The following is a 24,110-nucleotide window of genomic DNA, read 5'->3' as shown; positions in this document are numbered from 1 at the left end:
CCATTGTGGCCATCTGGGGAGTGAACTAGCAAATATAAGATGGATCTCTCTCTCTCTTTCCCTCTCTCTCTCTCTCTCTCTCCCTCCTCCCCTCCCTCCCTCCCTCCCTTTCATTGCCTTTCGAATAAAATAAAAACAAGCAAATATTTAAAGGGAATATAAACTTACACTTCAGAGACGAACGGGAATCCAGGTCCTCACACTGATAATTGCAAACTGTATGGTTTTGTACAAATTACTCAAGCTCTTCAAGCCTCAGATTTCTCATCATTTATACAGAAATTACAAATATCTTTTTCACTTGTACATCGTGAAGATTAAAAATTGTATGTAAACTGGCCGGAGCCGCGGCTCACTAGACTAATCCTCCGCCTAGCGGCGCCGGCACACCGGGTTCTAGTCCCGGTTGGGGCGCCGGATTCTGTCCCGGTTGCCCCTCTTCCAGGCCAGCTCTCTGCTGTGGCCCGGGAGTGCAGTGGAGGATGGCCCAAGTGCTTGGGCCCTGCACCCCATGGGAGACCAGGAAAAGCACCTGGCTCCTGCCTTCAGATCAGCCTGGTGTGCCAGCTGCGGCAGCCATTGGAGGGTGAACCAAAGGCAAAGGAAGACCTTTCTCTCTGTCTCTTTCACTGTCCACTCTGCCTGTCAAAAAAAAATTAGTATGTAAACTAAAATATTTATCTATTTTCTACAATCCATCATCTCAGAGCAGCCAGGATAATCTCTTTTTAAGTATACATTCTTTTTTATATTAGTTCCTTCCTTAAAATTCTCTATCTACATAAAATAAAATAAAATCCCTCGGGTTCTCCAAGGCCCTGCCTGGCCTAGTTCGGTCTTCCTGTCTGATTTCACCTGCTACTGCTCTCAGTCTCACTCCTTACACTCTCGGAACCTAGCCATGCTATCCAGTCTTTGCACATATCCAGCTGGCTGCTCCCACAGGGCCTTTGCACCTGCAACTATTTCTTCTTGGAATCCATGCAGGACAAGTTCCATCTCCAGACAGATTTTATATCTAAAAATCTTCTCATCATCATCATTTCAATAAACAGGAATCACCCAGCTACTGACTATCCCATTATCCTGGGGGATTTTCAGTACTACATGCATCGTTGGCTGGAAGCAGCTCAGTGTAGGCTTCTCCCATCATGTAACCATCCGTCTCACAGCAGGCCTAGTAAGGGCAGGGGTGCTTTCTGTTGCTCACTGCTGGGTGGGTACAAGGAGATGATCACTGCTAGTGTTTGCTGGTTCAAAAAGTAGACTAATGGATCAATACCCAATAAACACCACATTTTTAGAAGCAGAGTCAGAGTTTCCTCCTAGAATGGCTTCAATACAATCTGGATTAGAGCTGATGGAGCACCCGGGGATATCTTCAAGGATCCAAGTGCTTCAGGAATCTCCAAGGATTTAGGGAGATGGATGCTGTGTTTGCTCCTTGGACCATTCAGTCTTTGTGTGACAATTCCAGTGTCCTTCCTGTTACAGAACCTAAGGAGTAAGACAAGTTCAAGAGTCACCCAAAAGAAAATGTGGTGCACTACCTCACCATGATGAGAGAGACGGGGTCGGGGGGAGAGAGTCATCCGACCAAAGAAACGGCTTGAATTTTTTGCCATCACTGAAGTCCTTGAGTCCCATACCTGAGAGGTTGTGTTCATCGAGGACATCATTTTTATAACTGCAATGCACATCTTAGAGGACTGTGCTCAGGGTCCTTGCTACCCTGGGATTCGGTGGAGAAATCCTAAAATCCCTGCCTTTGGCATGGCTCTTTTAAAAGAAATTCTCCTTGCTATTACTGGAGGAAATAGATCTTTAAAACCCTTTAGCCCTTTACCCAAGTGTAAAATGAGCAATTCTTTCAGAAGAGCAAAATATGGTTCATTTTCAAAGTTTCCTGTCTACCATGATCAGTGTCCCTGTGTCACCTGAAGCTGAAAAAGCCATCAAAATTAAAACAAATCACCTATATGTAAACCAAACCATCAGAGGGGAGTTTTATAAATGCTTCTCCTAATATGAACGTTTAAATCTGTTCAAAATCACCATGTCAGGAATTGTTTAAAAACATGTTAGATTTAACAATGCCAGAAAGTATGAGAGTAATGTATAATCACCACACCAAGTTATGGAGACTTATATACAAATTTTATATTGTCTAATTAATTTAAAAGCCATCAGGTCATTGTGTAAAACAAAAAAAGTTAGATCTCAAATATAAAAGAACACTACAGAACATTATAGGAGCTATCTTCTAGAACATTAGGGATTTTAACTTAATACAGGAAGAATGTGTTTCCTTACAGCAAGCATCCGTGGAGAAAGGTTGGGAGAAGGACAGGAAAGGGTGCGAAAGGGAGAAAGGGAAACACAAGAAATGGTCTGGAAGCATTACAGACTCAGCCTGGCAGGGGTCTGTTTCAGAATTAGTAGTAGAAGAAAAAGGATGTTGGTGCCTTTGATCAATGAGAAACCCTGGAGAGGAGAGACTTAAGCACTTCATGGTTAAAAAGAGATTAAAAACAAAATGCTTAGAGGAGATGGGGTGGCAAAGAGAGCCAGACATTTTAAAGTAATGGCAGCCAGCAAACACAGGAACTGAGACCAGCCACTGTCGTCTCACACTTCACTCAGAGCTTTGCAGCCTGCAGAAACCACGAAACTTCCCAGCACTTGGGCTAACTTTACTTCCAAAATCTGACTCTCACAGAGTGAAATTTCTCTTCCATATCATAATTAAATGAATGTTAAAGAAAACTCTTCTAATGGGTTTCTATATTTGATCATTTCTTTTCCTCAAGAGGTGGTTTTACTTTGTATTCCAGATGGTAACGTTGACCCTTATTAACACAGATTAAATTGCACATATCACCTAAATGGTGTCATAGAGTTTTATCCAAGAAAAACAATATTAGCAGTCCCGCTCGGCAGAGAAGTTCCGCTCTGAGGAAAGAAAGCCTATCAGGAAAGATGAATTTCACCCTCTCACCTTAGGATCTGAATCAGTTGTGGAAATGCCACATAAATATAAAGCACAATTTTTGTACCCTGGATTTGTCAGAGAGAACAAAATTAAACCTGTTACTCTAATTTCCACTGCTCTGAACAGTGACGTCACTGAGACAAGAACAATGGTATCACTGGTCCCGTGAGTCACAAATTCCTGAATGTGAAAACATACCTGAGACATTTCATTCACGAAATTCAGCAAATGAAAGTTCTATTTATAAAATGTTTAAAAATGCATGTCAGTTTGTCAACACTCATGCTGAAAATAACTGCTTACACAATTGATGGTGACAAACTCTACGGGAGAACATTATAGGATGATACCTACCCAATCAGCAACACAGAATTCTGACAAAGTCAAATGAGACACAAAAGGAAAGAAATTTTAATTCAAGTTAATATGGCCTGGGCCATTGCAACCATCTGGGGAGAGAACAAGCAAGTAGAAAATTCTCTCTCTCTCACCCTCTCTGTCTCTCTCCCTCGCTCCCTCCCTCCCTCCCTCTCTTCTCTCTCTCACCCTCTCTTTTCTCTCCTTCTCCTTCTCCCTCTCCCTCTCCCTCTCTCTGTCACTCTGCATTTCAAATAATTAAATAAATCTTTTTTTAAAAAGTGAGAAGTGGACTGATTCGATCAAAGTGAGATTGCACTGTGTGTTTTAAAGGGAGCCCATATTAACATGATGGCCAAAGAATCCCTTCAACAGGGTATGCTGAAAGAGGAACCCCGAACTCAGTGCAGACTGCAATGAGCCTGTTACCTTAAGGAAAAGGTAGCGTTCATGTGACAGTACTTTAAAATGTTCATGGAAAAGGGAATTAAAAGGTAAATTTACGGAAGCAGGAATTTAGCCTAGCAGTGAAGACACCCACATCCCATATCACATGGCCTGGGTTCAATTCCTAGTGTGGCTCCTGACTCAACTTCCAGCTAATGCAGACCCTGGAAGGTAGCAGGCGATGGCTCAAGTAGTTGGGTTGTTGCCACCCTCTTGGGAGACCTGGATTGAATTCTCGGTTCCCAGCTGCAGCCCCAGCCCAGCCCCATCTGTTGTAGGCATCTGGGAAGTTCTTTCAAGACAGATTGGAGTTCTTTCTCTCTGCCTCTCAAATAAACAATTTTTTAAGTTAAAAAGATTAACTTTATCTTTAAAAAAGATAATTTTAGTGGAAAAACATTTTAAAGATTTATCTGCAAGTCAGAGCTACAGAGGGAAAGACAGAGAGAGAGTGGGATCTTCTATCTGCTGCTTTACTCCTCAGATGGCCACAATGGCCTGGCCCATCCGGGAGCCAGGAGTTCATCTCAGTCCCCCACGTAGGTACAGGGGCCCAAGAACTTGATCCATCTTCTACTGTTTTCCCAGGCCATTAGCAGGAAGCTGGATTGGAAGTGGAGCCACTGGGATACAAACCAGTGCCCATCTGAGATGCTGGCATCCGAGACCACAGCTTTACCGGCTACCTCACAAAACCAGCCCTGAAAAGTTTTTTTTAAACACGTGTAGTTCACAGGGCCAGTGCTGTAGCGTTGCAGGTTAAGCCTCCGCCTGCAGCATCAGCATCCCATAAAGGTGCCAGTTTGTGTCTCAGATGCTCCTCTTCCAATCCAGCTCTGCTATGGCCTGGGAAAGAGGTGTAATATGGCCCAAGTGCTTAGTCCCCTGTACCCATTTGGGATAACAGGAAGAAGCCCCTGGCTCCTAGCTTCAGACTGGTCTAGCTCTGGCCTTTGTGGCCATTTTGGGAGTGAACTAGCAGATGGAAGACCTCTCTGTCTCTCCCTCTCTCTCTCTCTTTAACTCTGCCTCTCAAATAAATTTAAAGAAAAATGTAGTTCTTAAATAATACCCAATTCCAAGGACTTTTTGAAACCCCCTTATATATGTGTGTGCTATAAAAATCTAACTGTAATAAAAATTATATATTTTATATGTAAAATTAAAATAACCAGGTTAATTCTGGCAGAGAAGAAAACAGCAGGGCCTCTGTTGCCTTGCTCAGGTAACAGCTTTGTTGGGGTCATCCAGGTGAACTTTCAAAACACAAACCAACGTTCCTATATCTAACAAGCGTCTGTTTCAATGGTCTATTAGGTTCTCCAGAAAACTAGAACAAATAAGAGATTTAGATTATGTTAGCTAAATGAATCATTTATTATAAGGTACTGCTTTACATGATTACGGAGACTGGAAAATCCCATGCCCTCCCACGTGCCAGCAGTAGAGCCTGGCTAGCCAGTGGTCCCCTTCCACATCTGGACAGCCAGAGCACTGAGCGCATGGTTTGCACACTGAGGCTGAAGCCCCAGGACCAGTGGCACTGAGGGCTGAGAAGATGTCATTCCAGCTCCAACCGCCAGGGGGAGGAGAGTGCAGCTCCGACCTTCCTCTGCCTTCTTTTCCTCCCCAGGCCCGCCAAGGACCCCTCCACTTTGGCGAACGTCACCTCTTCACGCAGCCACCAATTCAAAAGGTAATCGCTTCCAGACACACCCAGAAAAAATATTTACTCAGACATTAGGCACCCGGCCCATCATGTTGACACATAAGTTAACCTTCACAGAAGGCATTTGTCGTGTCCAAGCTATCTTCCAAAGACAGCACAGAAAGAAGTGTTTAGGACAAAACATTTAAACATTTTTTATTACTGGTATTTTGTTTTGTAATCTTTTCTGTCTTATTTCCTGATTATATAGAATGGTTGAACATAGAAAGTAATAACTCTCACACACTTAGATCAATGCTAAATGATTATAAAGTATATTAATATATACTTCAAGAATGATGATAACATATTCATGGAAGTGTAACTGTATTAACAAGATAACATTAATTGTTTAACTCTAGAACACCCCTCTATAATATACATCATTATATAGGAGCATGAAGCATATAACAGGAAAAGTACTTATCAAAAGTATTAAGTCTATACTTAATAATTTATACTAGGCATTTTGATCCCAAGATCTCTGGAATGTGCTGCTTGGTATAAACTAATTCAAGTATGAATAAAAGAGAAAATATGTGAAAGTAACAACAAAAAGCATGAAAAAGAAACATGTTCCAAATGCAAGGCCATAACATAGCTTGCGACCAGAGAAATTACAGTTGAATACTGCTGAGTCTTCCACAGGCATGAAGGCATTTAAAAAAAAAGTAGGCGGTGATGTGGAAGAAGCAGAGGTTTGACTTTACTATTATATGTTATTAGAATTGGCAAGCATTGACTCAAGACTGTTTTCTCTCTGATTTACATGAAGGTCAACCTCCAACTGAAAATTCGAGCTGCAGGTGTGATATTTAATTTCTTAGATGACCTCTGCTGGTCATCCAAGACACACGTTGATCTATGAAACGAGAGCTGTTCGAATTGCCAAGAACAAAAGGATCAAATGATGAGCCAGGATCCTGAAAATGTCTTTCAAAGATATCAGAAAATTTCACGTGATAAAATAAATGTAGAGTATAACAAAATATTTAAAAACTCATGCCCCTTAATTCTAAATTTCTATTTTTAGAAAAGCACCCAAAGAAAGAATTTGACAAAGGTTCAAAAATATTGTGGGTAGGGAAGTTTATTTCTGCATTGCTCAGCAATAGAGTGTAACAGCCAACAATTTATGGTTTATCCATTTACTGATACACCAATGCAACCATTCAACCATTAAGAACAAGAACTGTTGAAATCCATACTTGATGTATACTAAGCTGATCTTCTGTATATTAAGATAATCGAAAATGAATCTTGATGTGAATGGAAGGGGAGAGGGAGTGGGAAAGGGGAGGGTTGTGGGTGGGAAGGACGTTATGGGGGGGAAGCCATTGTAATCCATAAGTCGTACTTTGGAAATTTATATTCATTAAATAAAAGTTTAAGAAAAAAAAAAAAGAACAAGAATTGGGCTGGCACTGTGGCGCAGTAGGTTAATTCCATATGGGCACCAGTTCTAGCCCCAGCTGCTCCTCTTCCCATCCAGTTCTCTGATATGGTCTGGGAAGGCAGTGGTAGATGGCACTCTCCCCTGCATCCACGGGGGAGACCTGGAAGAAGCTTCTGGCTCCTGGCTTCACATCGGCGCAGCTCTGGCCATTGCGGCCATTTGGGGAGTGAACCAGCAAACAGAAGACCTTTCTCTCTGTCTCTCCCTCTCACTGTCTGTAACTCTACCTCTAGAAAAAATAAATGAATAAATAAAATCCTAAAAAAAGAACAAGAATCAAAGCATTTAGCACTACAGTTAAGTCAGCACTTGGGACCCCTGTACCCCATATCAAGGTTCAATTCCCTGCTGCACTTCTAATTCTAGCTTCCTGCCAGTGCCTATGCTGGAAGGCTAAGGTTTAACTGATTGCAACCTTAATTCTACTTGCCAGCCTAATTCTACTCAGCCATGTAAACCCAACATGGTCACAGCCTCTAGGGATTAGGATATGAAAATCTTCAGGGCCATTATACTGCTGCTACATCTTTTAAATCATGTTAAGATATTTATTATGTCAGAAGAAATTATAAAAAGAGATTGAATTTGTCAAATGAGGTCCTACCTAGTAGAAAAATATCATACTCCGTAACATGAAATATGTAGAATGGTAGCTATTCTCCAAAGGTGACCATCCAATGGACTACACTTCCCAATAACACTTCCCAATAGGCATGCCTATATGGAGTTTCCTCACCTTGAACTTAGGCTAGAAATGTGACACATATTTTACCAACAGAATCCAGCAAAAAGACACTGCCTGACTTCTGAGGCTAGGTCATAAGTCTTGAGTTCCCACCTGGGTCTCTTGAAAAGAGTGCATGGGGGGAGCCAGTACCACACAATAAGTGCAATTGCCTGAAGACTTCATACTATGAACAAATCCAAGCTAACTACATGAAGAGGTTAGGTAGAGAGAGACAGACAGACCCAGCAGCCAGCCCACAGTTTTCCAGTCATCCCAGGTGAGGAATCAGACAAGTAAAGGAAGCATCCCTCTTGGATATACAACCCCATCAAGCTTTCAGATGACTCTGGTACCACAACCATTTTACAATAGCTGCATGGGAGGCCACAAGGGAGAAATGTCTAGCTAAGCCAAATCAGCAAACAGAAGTATGAATCACCAAGGCTGGGGATAGTTTGTTACATAGCAGTAATCAATAACCAAAGGTCAATAACCAAATGTCACTGTGGCATACTAGGTTAAGCCTCCTCCTGTGGTGCTGGCATCCCATATGGGTGAAGTTCGAGTCCCAGCTGCTCCAGTTCTGATCCAGCTCCCTGCTAATGGTCTGGGAAAGCAGTGGAGGATGGCCCAGGTGCGTGGACCCCTGCAAACATGTGAGAGACCCAGAAGTTGTTCCTGGCTCCTGGCTTCAGATTGGCCCAGCTCCAGCTGTTGTGGCCATCTGGGTCATGAACCCTCTCTCTGTCTATATTTCTGTCTCTCAAAAAAATAAATAAATATTTTTAAAAAATGTAATAATTGATAACCAAAATGCATGTCTTTGGATATAATTAGGCAACAACCAGAAATACTTTCTCTCTCTATGGCAATCAAAATTGCAGCAGTTAACTAGGGTCTAATGTAAAACAGTAACACTTTCTCAAAATCCCTTAACATGCAGTGCATCTATAGATTTGGTTTTTGAATAATAATGTTGGTTACACTCACATACACATAGAAGACTGGTAAAATTCTGAATTGTGACTTTTTATCACTGAAAATTTCCAGTAAAATGTTATTGCCAATAATAAGATAAAATGGTAGAATAGCCGTACTCCTCATGGATAAACAATAAATTGTCCTCTTTTTAAGTTGAACTAATCTTATTCATTTGTCAATTATCCAAATAAAGAATTGTTGAGCAACTATGGGCCAAGCAATATCCTTGTCATTTGAACTCCTGTGTTGGGCAGATATTGGTTCCTGACCTCAAGCATTACAAGCGAGGGCTAAGGGGAGTCACACAAGCAAGCCCATCTTACAGTACAATGTGAGACGTGCTATGATGTAGAGGTAAGCGTAGGCTATCGTGAGCACCGAAGGGAGGCGGCAAACCTGAGTGAGGCTTGGAGTGGTCTAGCCTCAAAATCACCTTCCTGGGGATAACACTTAAATTGAATCTTGAATGAAAAATAGATGGTAACTGGGAAGTTTCAAGCAAAGGGAAAACAGCAAGTTCAAAGTATTGTGATGACAACTACTCAGGACTTTGAGGTAGCGAAATATGTCTAAAGCCAACTACACAGCTGCAATTGTCCATTCTCTTCTTCCACCACTGTCACTCACTCAGAGCACATGCTTCACCTTTCCCGGAATTTGGAGAGGATCATTTCACGAAGGCATCTGCAAGTAACCGCCATTAAAAGCCCCAGGGGAAGAGCAGACTTGTGTTTGGAGATGGAATAACTCGCTACACCTGACTGATTACAAGCACTCTGAACAAATAACAGATAATCAAGATCAATTCCTCCCTAAAGAGACCAGCAAACTCCCAGAAAGTAAGTAAATTTGACTTGTGCTTGAAGAGGCTGTGTTTGTCCAATTGCCCATAGCAATGATGTTAAGAAGATTTATAACATTTAACTACAGAACTACAAACCAGTTATCACTCGAGTCAAGTCCAACCCTTGTGAGTATACTTTTCTTCTGTTCTATCTTGACTAGCATTGTATTGATCCAGCAGGAGCTGATATTTAAAACCAATCACCAGGCCTGCACCGTGGTTCACTAGGCTAATCCTCCGCCTGTGGTGCCGGCACTCCGGATTCTAGTCCCGGTCGGGGCGCCGGATTCTGTCCCGGTTGCCCCTCTTCCAGTCCAGCTCTCTGCTGGAGGGCAGTGGAGAATGGCCCAAGTCCTTGGGCCCTGCACCCACATGGGAGACCAGGAGGAAGCACCTGGATCCTGGTGCAGCACTGGCCGTAGCGGCCATTTGAGGGGTGAACCAATGGAAGGAAGACCTTTCTCTCTGTCTCTCTCTCTCACTGTCTAACTCTGCCTCTCAAAAAACTTTTTAAATAAAAAAATAAAAAGAAAACCAATCACCAGCAGATTCCTGCGTAAAGGGTACTCAAACTACTACGAATTGTTGAAATTAGCTGATGTCTGTTAAATCAAACTTTCCCCTCCTCTAAACCCCTTTTACCAGAACAGCCAATCAAACAAACTACAAGAGAACCTGAGCTTACCTTCTGCTTCTGACTGAAATGCTTAGAGTACCTTAAGTACAGGAATAAGAATCTCTGCCCTTAACTTTGCCAAAATTTGCCCTTAAGCCAAGCACTAAATTATTGAAAATTAGCTATATTCATAAGAGAATGAACATAAAACACAGTACAGCTTCAAATCAGAGCTACTAGACTTACCCAAAAATTAAAAAATGAGACCTGGAAAAAAATGAAACCAGAAATACCTCTAAATTTCATTGAATTGCTCTAGCAAAGCACATGAACTCAATAAACTCTAGGCCTGCTTTCCTTACACCTTGCTCACGTGGATGTATTCGCTCAAAGCTGTACAATGACAATATGGGAGACTTAACGATGCACATAGAGCTAACACCACGCTGTTAATCACATTCTCCAGAATGCTAGCTGCTCACAATATGCTTTGTGAATTATCGATACATGTGAGTACGCAGGGTGAGAGCAGGCACTGAAAATTTTCCATCATGTAAGTTCAAAGGAATCTTCCCTTGACAATTTCCATGTGGCACATTACATTTGACGGTGCTGGCCCCCACTCACATGTGATGTAATGCGTGATGACTGGCGTAACCCATGCAGACTACCTCAAAGGAGCATGGCCCCAGCACCCCGCGGGAAGTAACTCTGTTCACGGGTAATGAACATGTGATAAATATATGTGCTATTTTGTGTTCCTTGACATGACATTTTTGTCACATTATTTCATTTTCATCATTTGACTGGCAAGTAATTAACTATAAAGAAATGTTCTATCTCCATGAAAAATAACTACAAAAGGATTCTCAGGGGGAGGGGTGTGAAGGAGAGAGACAATTAGAAAAATAAAGTATGTTCAAAATATTTTATGATTCTTTTTAACTCTTCAGAGAGATTTTATATAGCATTTCAGATTACTGGAGTTAAATGAACTAAATTGTATGTCCCCACAACCCAAATCCATGGACGGTTCAGTTCTCCAATTTATTCATTGCTTTAGTCATCTACCATATGTGTCACAAATTACCCCAAAATACGAGTGGCTTGAACCAACACTTACTACCTCACAGCGTAACTCCAGCTCCAGCCTCTCCAAAGTCTTCCATCATCCCAAGGGTCAACAAAGAAAGATCCATTCCCATGCCTACTGTTACCATTTTTGACTCAGGCCTCAGTGTCTCATGAGCTGTTGGCTGGAGGTCAGTCCAGTTCCTTGCCACAGGGACCCTTCAACAGAGCATCTCATGAGAAGGCAGCAAGCAAGAGAGAGCAAGAAAAGGAATACTAGCAACCAGGCTCAGAAATGCCCCCACACGCACACATACACACACACATCTTGCTGCTTTCTGTTGATGAGAAGCAATCCACTAGGTCGGCCCACACTCAAGACCAGAGGCATTATGGAGCACAGCAGGTGGGGTTCACATCATGTAAGCTCAGCAGGTGGCGATCTTTGAAAGCTGTATCAGAAGCTGCCTATACCTGTTATGTGAATCAATGGGTCAGTGTGCTGGCATGGCACAGCAGGCTAAGCCACTGCGTGAGGTGCTGGCATTTCATATCATTGCCAGTTCAAGTCCAGGGTGTTCTACTTCCACTCCAGCTTCTTGCTAATGCACCTGAAAAAGCAGAGGAGGAGGGCAGGCAGGGTTCCATAGGCAGGGTTCTAGTCCCAGCTGCTCCTCTTCTGATCCAGCTCTCTGCTATGGCCTGGGAAAGCAGTAGAAGATGGCCCAAGTCCTTGGGCCCCTGCACCCATGTGGGAGACCCAGAGGAAGTTCCTGGATCCTGACTTCAGATCAGCTCAGCTCCAGCCATTGCAGACATTTGGAGAGTGAACCAGCGGATGGAAGACCTCCCTCTCTCTCTCTCTCTCTCTCTAACTCTTTCAAATAAATAAAATTAAATCTTTTTAAAAAATAGGAGCATCAATACAAATAAATCAATGTATTAATTTTTAAAATAATAGCAATATAACAAAACAAAACTTTACCTCTTGTGAATTACCAGGACTTTTAATAGGCAAACTATAAAAAGGTGCATGTTACCTCATGCCTTAAAGGCTAGCCAGTTAGCACAATTCTACACAACAGTATTGCTTTTTCCTCCTGCCATTCATAGCCAATTGTGTTGCTCATGTTGTCCATGTAAATATTTTCTTCATTAAAAAAGGCTGTTTTACTATGAATACCATCTATGTTTATACAGAAGACAATTTGCTCTGATACTCTGTTTTGCAACCTACTCAAGTATATGTTACTGTATTCAGCATCTCCAGTCATTTTCAGATTACGCGAATAATAAATTCTTCCTCAGTAAGGGGATAATCCTAGCTTTTTACTGCTCTTCGCAATGAATCACTTGGAGATGTTCTTTAACAGATGTGACGGTTTGTGCAATGCTGAAGGAGCACTTCCACATTAAAGGGGAAAGGCAGGAAAAATCATTTCAGAGAATGAAAAGAAATGATTCTCTAGAGAAGTCAAAGATGTTAGTATGGAATGCAAAATTAAAAAGAGGAAAGAAATAGCTCTGAAGATCTTGTGGCAAATTTTACTGAAGAAATTTTACTGAAGATCATTTTAACATATGATCTGCTGGAATTAATTAAATTGGAAAAGAAAGAAGTAAGCCACTCCAGGTTCTGATTTGGCATCTGGTATCAATGAAAAAGTGCCACTAATTTTTCTAAAATCTAACTAAAAGTATAAAAGCAACTATTGACTTTGTCCAGAAACTTACAGAATACAGAATCAAGTATTTACAAACTAGATGATTTTAAAATAGCATAACCCTAATGAAAAGGTCAACTCATTTTAAATGTCACCTTTACTCTTAGTAACCATTGGCACATACCTTCAGATCTGCTCCAAGGTATTTTTCTGTCCCCTTGGTTGAATTTATGATTCCCAATGAGTTGGCCAGGTGCTATCCCTAGTGTTTTCAGTTATACACAAAATCCTTTTGGAACTGGTCTGAATTCCTAATCTCTCTTTCTTTTTTTTTAAGATTTATTTATTCATTTGAAAGGCAGAGTTACACAGAGGCAGAAGCAGAGGCAGAGAGAGAGAGAAAGAAAGAGAGGTCTTCCATCCACTGTTTCACTCCCCAGATGGCTGCAACAGCTGGAGCTGCGCCAATCCAAAGCCAGGAGCCAGGAGCTTCTTCCGGGTCCCCCACGCAGGATCAGAAGTGGAGCAGCCAGGACCTGAACCGGCACCCATATGGGATGCCAGCACTGTAGGCGGCACCTTCCTAAACTCCTGATCCACAGTTTCTGAAGCAAAATGTGACCACAGACTGAACTCCCTAATTAACCATCAGCAGGTCTAAAATTTTTCCCTATATACTTAAGAATTATAGAAAAAGGAAACTTTTACACTGACAACATAAATTATATCCTCATAAATGCCCCCCACCATGATGCTGATGTTGCCACATGGGTGCCTTATTGCATTTCTGAAAGGTGACACATGAATACAACTGGCCAGATGAGAGTCCTCTATTTTAACAGCAGACATGGAACAGCTCTCCCTCTTTCTACCTTTGATGGTAATCACAGCCTAATACCTTCATCTTACATTTGCTTGACATTTTGTAGCCTCACACAAAGTAACTCATTTGATCCTTATAAATTTATCACTAAATTAATATGACACACACTTGCATAACTGAAGTTTCTCTCCCAACATCAAAGAATACAAAATAAAAATTTCACTATGTACTTTAAAGTGTGTATGGTTTTAGCACAGTATATATCCCAATTTCCTAGTTTTTTGCTAGTCGCAGTAAAAATTCAAAAATGGAGACCTCAAACCTCGAGCAGTCTTCTTTGTTGACATAGGAGGTTTCTCCTTCCACCCGGAACGATGCCTTGCTTTAAGCACCTTAAAAATATCCCCTACTGGATACCCATGCATCTAACTAGGGCAGAGGATCACTCATACCAACGACTTCTTACTCCAATTTTTGATGTTCAATTCCCAACTTTCCACATATAGGGGTTTTTTTTTTATCTTTCTCACTTGCATTTCCTAATTGGCTTCCCATCGGAATATAACATATTCTTCAAAGAATATACCAAGAATTCTCATCATTTCATAGTGCAACTTCACTGTTATTTTGTATTTATTACTAATTCACAGTTCTGTGGGAGATAAGCAGAAATTCTCTATATTCTTTAGTTTTTACGGAAATAACAATCTGAACACCAATGATAACATGTCCTTTGTAACATTTTCCTTGCATCCGGACTGTGGGTTCAAATGAGGTCTTAATTTCTTATAAAATGCTGTTGTGATTAATATTTGGGGGTCCTCAGCATCATTCCACGATTCAATCATTTGCTAAGCAGGCCCACAAGACTTGGTGTATAGTCAGACTCACAGCTAAGATTTACTGCAACAAAAGGAAACAAAACCAAATCAGCAAAGACAAGCGGTGCTGAGGGCAAGGGAAGAATCCACACGTGGAATTCCGACAACACACACCCCGTCATTAGACACTCAGTCCCCAAAGTTTTCACTAATCATGTAGGCAGGCACCCCATGCCTAGAACCCACCAAATGTTCAGGTTCCCAGGAGGAAAACAAATAAATGGCATTGTTTGTGCAGTCTGGGCAAAGTGAGGACTGTGGGACCCTCCCTGATAGCCATGCTTCCACACTGCCAACCAAGAGCCCAGCTGGCAAGCAGGTCTGTGTGAGTCTCAGGCCTGCTACATTCCCCCTGCACTGCACCTGTTACCCTCACCTCAATAAAATTGCTTTTACAAAAAGATCTGGTGATCCCAAAACCACAGTAGGGCTTGCGCGCACCAGGGACTCAGGATAAACACGGCACTCCACTAAAACAACTATTTTACCCGCCGGTAATTTAATACATTATTGTTTCATGAAAACAAACTGAAATTCTATGGAACGTGGCAACAAGTGAGAACAGCCTCAGTGAGAACAAACAGGGGATGTTTACTCAGCGCCTGCTCCAGCAAGGGACTCGGCCCCCTTAGCTACCTTTGGCAGAGACTCAAAGGCAGATAGTGGCGTGGGAAAGCTTTTTCGTGACACGAAGGGAAGGCTGGGGTCTGCTCTGATTGGAAGTTGTTGCTCTGGGGAGGTGGGAGGCAGGTGAACAAGAAACAGGGCAGCATATGGGATTCGCTTGCTGAATGCATTTGGCTTCCCCTGCTTGGTCCCTAGTTGGAAGTTGGGGCCAAAGGAGGGCTCTTGCTGGTCACTGCACAAGTGCTCACCATCTCCAGCCATTTGTTCCTGAGGTTGTGGTCTGGTTGCCTGCGCTGGCAGCTGAGGAACTTGTAGTTTGGTTTCCAGGCTTCTTATGTGGATCAGCGTTCTACTGGCATAGAGGCTGTAGCCACTGTTTCTGTATCCACGCTCTCAAGAGCCAAATGCAAAGCCAGACAAGTGAGAAACAGGTGAGCATGGCTCTTAGTGCCTGCTCCGCTCCTTCTCTCCTCCTTTGCTGCCTGAAGCCACTCCCACACACACCAATAGCATCCCAAAGGTGGGCTATGCCAGTTCTCCAGACAGCCTGGAACCCTTGGTAAAACACACCTTGGGGCCGGCACCTCGGCTCACTAAGCTAATCCTCCGCCTGCGGTGCCGGTGCCCGGGGTTCGAGTTCCGGTTGGGGCACCAGATTCTGTCCTGGTTGCTCCTCTTCCAGTCCAGCTCTCTGCTGTGGCCCGGGAAGGCAGTGGAGGATGGCCCACGTGCTTGGGCCCCTGCATCCGCATGGGAGACCAGGAGAAGCACCTGGATCCTGGCTTCAGATCGGCAAAGTGCGCCGGCCATAGCAGCCATTTGGGGGTGAACCAATGGAAGGAAGACCTTTCTCTCTGTCTCTCTCACTGTCTAACTCTGCCTGTCAAAACACACACACACACACACACACACACACCTTGGGTGACTTTCCTCCAATCTGAAGGAAAATTCCTGCAGATTCTACAGCCCCCCATTAGAAATACTGGTGCTTACTGCTTTCCAACCTTTAATCACACCTTTGGAATAAGTACAGATTTCTAAAGATACAGAGACAGTGTTATTGGGTCTTATTTTATTGGATTGGTTATTTGGATTCTCCATGTAGCATTAACAGCAGCCACCCAGGAATTTCTCAGGCATCCTGGTTGTGAGGGCAGTAAGCCCACAAGCATCGTCCCACCTGGACACCTTCACCTTGTAACTGTTCCTCGTCCCCACTCCGTCTGCACCAACAGACCAATGGATCAGGTCAATGCAGCAATCCTCATTTGTCACTGTCCCATGGTACCCCCCAGGCCTAGCCCACAAGTGCTGTGGGCACAGCTTGCTGAAACATTACTCTGACCTTTTTACTTTCAGTGAGTCGCTCATCGATACGAGTTATTCCTGAAGAGAAGGAACGTACACAGTCCAGCCTAATAAGCACTAACAACCTGCTCGTTTATTACTATAATTCATTTGAAAGTCAGAGTTACTGAGAGAGGGAGAGACAGAGAGCGAGCGAGCGAGCTTCCATCTGCTGGTTCACTCCCCAAGTGGCCACAACAGATGGGGTTGGGCCAGGCTGTGAAGTCAGGAGCCAGGAGCATCTTCCAGTCTCCCACATGGGCACAGGGGCCGGAGCTCTTGGGCCATCTTCTGCTACTTTCCTGGTGCATTAGCAGGAAGCTGGGTCAGAAGTGGAGCATCTGGGACTCAAACTAGCATCCATGTGGGATGCTGGCACTGCAGGCAATGGCTTTACTTAATATGCCACAATGCCAGCTGCCCTAAATCTCACTTTTCTACCCGTCACCTACAAACTCAGCTTCGAGTATGGTTCTACAGACAAGCTGTTTGGTTTCACTTCAGTCAACTTACTGACTGGGCCCTATAACACCCTTACTGGCCAGACCCTGCCTCTCTGAGTACCCCTCCTCCCTTGCACTCCAGGGGACAGAGGTCACTTCCTTGTGAGTGGCAGAGGAGGGGTGGATCAGGGCTTCCAACATCCCTGTGAGCAAAATCACTGCCCATCCTCCACGGACGTCACCTGATTGCAACATAAACTTTCCTTTCTTGAGGTCATAACAAAAGAAGAAATAAACAAAAGAAAAACTATTTCCTCAACAGAATGTGTCCCTTGCAATCCAGAAATTTCGTATTTTAAAACCAGTGCAATTATGTCCTGTCCTCAGCTCATTTCCTTAGAAAATTCTCAATGTCTGTGATGTCACTGGTGATGAGCAGTGTTGAAATCATTTTGATAGTAAAAATCAGAATGTCAATCATACAAACAATTTACCTTCCTGTATAAATTCAAACACCCAGGCTCCCTGATCCATGAGCCAACAGTGCCCTTCACGCTGACTGCCAGCGCACAGAGCGGCAGAGGGTTAAAACTCGGGACACTCCTAAGGAGCACGAGATTTACCCCGCAACACCACCGGACAGGCATTTGGCACAGCCCTCAAGATGCTGCCTGGGGTGACTGCATCCCATATCGCAGTGCCTGGGGTTCAAGTCCGGCTCCATGCCCGACTCCAGCTTCCTGCTAGTGCAGACCCTGGGAGATGGCTCAAGTACTTGTGTCCCTGCACCCATACAGGAGATGGGGTTCAGTTCCTGGCTCCTGCCTTTAGCCTTGCATAGCCCTGACTCAATAGGATATTTGGGAAGTGAATGAGCAGGTGAGATCTCCGTCTGTCATTCTCTCTCTCTCTCTCTCTTTCTCTCTCTTTCTCTCCCTTTCAAATAAATATTAATTAAAAGAAATAATGTCACTTTTTCAAAACTGTTTTTCAATGTTAAAAACCATATTCTTTATTCTTATGAAAGAATAATTGAACACCAAAATGAATGGTTTTATCATTCACCACCTAAATATTTTTAAATTTGCACTTTTACATACATATATTCAATGTCTGTAATACTTATTGCTTTACTTCTTCATAACCTTTTTTAAGATACTGAAATTGGGTTATGGCCATCTGATCATGTTGTGGCTGAAAAAGAACATGTTGTAACAGTACATTTCCATCAAATGCCCACAACAGGAGGGCTGGCCTAGGCCAAAGCCGGGAGCCCCCCCTTCTATTCAGGTCTCCCTCGTGGGTGCTGGAGGCCGAGGCCAGCACTTGAGCCACAGCAGCAGCCTCCCAGGGTGTATCACCAGGAGGCTGCGTCAGAGGCGCAGCAGCCAGGACTCTAACTGACTCTCTGACGTGGGATGTGGGTGTCCCCAGCAGAGGCCCAACTCTGCCACGGTGCCTCCCCTGGGTCCTTACGCTGAACCTAGCCTGTATGTATTCTCTCTTGTTCAGGTCTAGATTCAGTTGCCATCAGATTGCTTCAATGACTTACTAAAATAGAAAGATGTTACATTTGAAGCAATTTATGAAATTAACGACATGCCAAATGCATCAGAAAGATGTCAGAAAGGAATGTACTCTAAGACAGAATCTTTGATCTGATCTGTGGGAGCTAATAGAGTACAAAAGGTACTTAATGCATACGAGGAAAAGCGACATCTTGAGATCTGATTACTGTTTATATCCCTTGTCTATATTCCTGCTGACCAGCGGTCTTTCTACTTTTACTTGTTAAACTCTTTAGTGGAGCATTAAGCCTGTGATTATAAAGTAAATTAAAAACGCTATTATAAGCATTAAAAAAGAAAGGAAGCTAGAAAGGGAAGTATCATTATATTCTTAGAATTATATCATGAACTACTTGAAATCCGTTCTCTTTACATTAATAAAGATTAATAAAAATAGAATCTTGCACTTAGAAGTCAGCAAATTAGAAAAACAAAATTCAATATTCTCCCTCATTTTTTGAATTTTTTTCTCCAACCCTGCAACAAAGTTGGAAACAAAGATCAACATTTTTCCTGCAGTACCTCCTTCCAGCAATTTACTTCACCATACCCTCTAGGGTACAGAGTACAGAAACAATCCCTGTGGAACAGAACCACACTTGGGCTGTATACCTCTTGATTTTGTAATATAATTACTGCAATATGGAGAAGATGCAAGACACACAAATGAAAAATGGTTCATTTTTCGCTTGCAAAGTTGGCCAGGGCAGTTCACAATCATAAATTATTAATAAAATTTTAAATGCAGAAGTTAATTATTTTAAGGTACATCTAAATCTTCCAAAAATTTTTGTCTCTCTCAGATGAAGGCTTGCCAACCTTCATCCACATTCCATTTTCAAATGGCTCAAGCAAGAATTATTCACAGCAAAAGACAAGCCTTTGAGAAGAGCCTCACAATTTATTTTCCAACTCATTCGTTTTGTGATTTATCTTCTTGACCCCGAAGGAAAATTCTATTTTAGAGGAAGCAGGCCTTGGCCAGATAACAGATACCCAAGTAGCAAGTCCTGAATTTCCATATAACCGAGTAGTGAGTACTCCGCATTTGATCAATAACTGATGGTAAGGGGCTACCTCTCTCTCTCAATGGCAACACGTCAGAGTGGAAAGAGGACACAAAACGCTCAGCTGAGCCTGAACTTCTTCTCCTTTTCCTTCTGGAAAGTAATTTTGGGCCACATTGTGGCATCGTGGATAAAGGGGCAGCTTGTGATGGGCACAGGTTCAAGTCCCAGTGGCTGCACTTCCCATCCAGCTCCCTGCTAAAGGTCTGGGAAGAGCAGCAGAAAATGTCCCCAGTGCTTGGGCCCCTGCTACCACGTGGAAGATCCAGAAGAAGCTCCTGGCTCCTACTCCTGGCTTCCCCTTGGCCCACCCTGGCTGTTGCAGACATCTGGGGAGTGAACCAGCAGATGGAAGATCTTGATCTCTCTCTCTCTCTCTCTCTCTCTCTCTGTCTCCCCACCTCTCTCTCTCTCTCTCTGTCTCCCTCTCTCTCTCTCATTCTCTCAGTAATTCTTTCAAATAAATAAATAAATCTTTCAAAAAAAAGTCAGTTTGCTTTTGTCCTCTTCCTTTTCAAAAAGTAAAACTTTTCATACTTAGAATGACCAAAGAGATTTCTTTCTGCATTTTATTCATCCCTCACTCTCCTTATGTGTGCTTGCTGGTCCATGCACACATTAGTAAACTCTGCATGTATAGAAATAAATTTCAGGTTAAGATATAGTCCGTTTGCTTTCTTTAATATTGGACTGTTAGCATTTTCAATATTGTCTTTTCAATTATGTATTAATTACATTCCAATGTATCCAAAATTAACTTCCTGAGTCCTTTAGGTACCTGAGTTAGTTAATCATTTCCAATATTTACCCAGACTCTACGGGGTTTAAAAGCATGAAGAACAGTGTCCCTGTCCAAGGACTAACAATCTGGGAGGAATAAAGGACACCAGTGTAAATCATTGCGACTGACAGACTCCAATAGCAGGTGCAGATCTACAGACAAAATACACACCATGAGAGCACCAGGACGAGGAGTCCTTCTGCCAGAAAGTCAGCTGCCACACCCCTTCTCCTAAACCCTGAGGGTTGTTGCCAGGGTTCAGCTCAGCGCCCCACATCTACAGCGGAACAAAATGTTCATATACAGGAGGATGCTGTAAGTCATCCAGGTGTGAAATTATTCAACTTTATTCTTCATACTAAAGTTAGAAAGATTTAACATGGTTTTCAGGATTTCATTTTAATTAGGTCAAGATGGCATCTTATTTTAGCTTAATGTTTACATTTCTGATGTCAAAAAACATCATTTATCCAGAATATCTAAGTTGCCTAGGATTCCAGATAAGCTGAGTGTGGCTATGAATTCCTACTCTTTCATTTCGTGCTGTAATTCTTTTGAATATGTCATCATTTAGTCGGAATTCTCAAGAAGATTTGATCATTGTCTAATATAATTCTGGTCAGATAACTGGCACTCACTTTTGCTGTTTTTAAAAATACAATTTAAAGTAACTCAGTAAATATTTAATGTTTTGGCAAAACTCAGTACAATTCAGATAATACAGGGAAGGTTGTTTATTATAAATCTCATCCAAAGAAAAAAAATGAAACAACCTACACATCTCCCATCAGGAAAATGTTTAAATAAATTATGGCACACAAGTGTAAGATACAGTGCTTCCTCTAAAAGTAACAGAACAACGTATGAAACAAGGATTTCTAATACACTGAACATCAGACAATCAAGGACAGTGATGTCGAATCCCAGAGAACATTTGAGGTGAGCCCTGTGACCTTACTACCCGAAGAGCCTCTCCAGTCATTTATAGGACACAGAGACCCAGACGGAGCCCATGAAGTTCCCTGATTTACAACACGTTGGGAACATTGGACATCAGGTGGCTAGAAGGGTGGCGGACCATAGAGGACAGAGGACACAGGAAGAGAATGCTGAAGGTTTTCAGAGGTCTCCCTCAAGCCAGAACCAACATGATTATCCACACAGAAAATCCAACAGTCTTTAACATCTAGTTCCTAGAACTAATTAGTTTAGCAACTTCACAGAATCAATATACAAGATCAACCTATAAGAACCAAGTACATTTCTATAGCAACACACACTAAGAAACTGAAATCTATAATTGAGAAAAAAGCACCATTCACCATGACCCAGTATAATTTATTTCAGGCATGTGATGCTGGGTCAACATCCAAAAGTCAAGCAACATAATCCGTCACATCAACAGTCTAAGCAAGAAAAATCATACAAGCAAAAAGTAGATGCAGGAAAAGAATTTGAAAAATTTAACTTCGATTTACAATTTTTAAAAAGTCTCAGAAAATTAGAAAGAGAGGGTACTTTCTCAACCTGATAAAGCACAGCCACAAAAATCCTACAGCTAACATCACATTTAATGGTGAGAAACTAGAAGCTCTCCTATTAGAATAGGAAAACGCGAGGATGACTTCTGTCACTCTTCTTTTCAATACTGTACTGGAAAACTTGGCTAAAACGACAAAATGAGAAAAGAAAATCTATGGTACACAGATTAGGAATAAGAATTAAAACTGCCCTTGTTAAACAGATGACATAATTATCTACACAGGAAATCTGAATGAATCAACTCAGAAATTCTTGGAATTAGTGATTATAGAAAGAATGTAAGACTCGAGATCTCAAGGTTAATATACATTCAATAATAGCTTATTTTCCTATATATTAGCAATGAACAAGTAGAATTTGAAATTAAAAATAGAATACCATTTTCATTAGCAGTCTCCCAAATGAAGTGTTTAGGTACAAATTTAACAAAGTACGTATAACAATCTAGAGTAGGAAACTAAAAACTCTAAAGAAATCATGAAATACTTAAATAAATACAATGACATTTCATGTTCATAGAGTCAGTTTGTCAAGATGTCTGTTCTTGGGGCTGGCTCTGTGGCATAGCAGTTAAAGCCAGCATCCCATATGGGCCTGGGGTTCAAGTCCCAGGTGCTCCACTTCTGATTTAGCTCCCTGCTATGGCCTGGGAAAGCAGTAGAAGATGGCCCAAGTTCTTGGGCCCCTGCACCCACACTAGAGACCCAGAAGAAGCTCCTGGCTCCTGGCTCTGGATTGGCCCAGCTCCTGCCATTGTGGCCATTTGGGGAATGAACTAGTAGATGGAAGATCTCTCTCTGCCTCTGCTTCTCTGTAACTCTGACTTTCAAATAAATAAAATCTTTTTTTAAAAAAAGACGTTTGTTCTTCTCAATTTTACCTACAAATTCAATGTAATTTCAATCAAAATCCCAGGAAGTTATTTTGTGAATATCAACACACTGAGTCTAAAGCTTATACAGAAACACTGAAGACTCTGCACTGCCAACACAATAATAAAGATGAATAGTTAGAAAAGGGACACTACCTAATTTTAAGATTTATTAGAAAGCTACAATAACCAAAATAGTGTTGTATTGGTGAAAGAACAAATATATCAATGGAACAGAATAGAGAGCCCAGGCAGACTCATATAAGTAGAGTTAACTGATCTTTGACAAAAGAGCAAAGACAATCCGATACAGAAAAGGCAGTCTTTCCAATAAGTGGTGTAGGGACAACTGAATATTCCTATGCCCAAAATGAATCCAAATACCAACATTGTATCTATGACAAAAATTAATTCAAAATGAATCATAGACTTAAATGTAAAATGCAAAACTATAAAACTCCTAGAAGATAATTGAAGAAACTTTAGATGACCTCACATGTAGCAATGACCATTTTAGATTTAAAAAAAAGTCATGATCCATGAAAGGAAGAATCAATAAACTGTACTCTATTAACAAATGTTATCGTCAAGAGAATGAGAAAATAAGCAACAAACAAGGAGAAAATATTTGCAAAATTGAAATCTGTTAAAGGACATCAAACAAAAAACTCTTAAAATTTAAGAAGAAAATGAACAACTCAATTAAAATGTGCAAAAGATCTGAGCAGACACCCCACCAAAAAGATATCCAGAGAGCCATAAGAATATGATAAATATTCACCATTATAAGTAATTAGAGAATTAACAAGTTAAAACAACAATGAGATACTACCACACATCTGTTACAATGGCAGAAACCCAAGATGCTGACAACATCAAATGCAGGCAAGCATGTGGAGCAACATTACTTCTTCTTTACTGGTGGGAGTACAAAATGCTACAGCCACCTGGGGAGACATACTCTTACTCTACAATCCAACAATCATTTTCCTCGGTATTTACTCCAAAAACTCAAGTCAACAAAAAAATTCCGCTCATGGATGCTTATAGAAACTTTACTCATAATTGCCAAAACTATGAAATGACCAAAATGCCCTTCGGTGGGTGAGTAGATAAATAAATTATGTAAAATATCATCCATGTTCATGGATTGGAAGAATTAATACCAACATTTTGTCCATACTACCAAAAGCAATTTACAGATTCAATGCGATCCCAATCAAAATACCAATGACATTCTTCTCAGATCCAAATAAAAACAATAATAAAATTCATGTGGAAGAACAAGACATCCCAA

General features: G+C 41.7%; 1 long non-coding RNA gene across 1 annotated transcript in view; it reads right to left on the bottom strand.

Annotated features, from left to right (window-relative positions):
- Nucleotides 1-725: 725 nt before the first annotated feature.
- LOC138844856 (uncharacterized) overlaps nucleotides 726-24,110 on the bottom strand; it is a 99,828-nt gene continuing 76,443 nt past the window's right edge. The window contains exon 3 of the long non-coding RNA XR_011381240.1: nucleotides 726-1,497. This is a non-coding gene — a long non-coding RNA (uncharacterized lncRNA). The remainder of the gene's footprint in view (nucleotides 1,498-24,110) is intronic.

The sequence above is a fragment of the Oryctolagus cuniculus genome, chromosome 13 (genome assembly GCF_964237555.1).
Source record: "Oryctolagus cuniculus chromosome 13, mOryCun1.1, whole genome shotgun sequence".
In the NCBI taxonomy this organism is placed as follows: Eukaryota; Metazoa; Chordata; class Mammalia; order Lagomorpha; family Leporidae; genus Oryctolagus; species Oryctolagus cuniculus.
The sequence above is the reverse complement of the archived record's forward strand: the minus strand, read 5'-3'. Positions and strand labels throughout refer to the sequence as shown.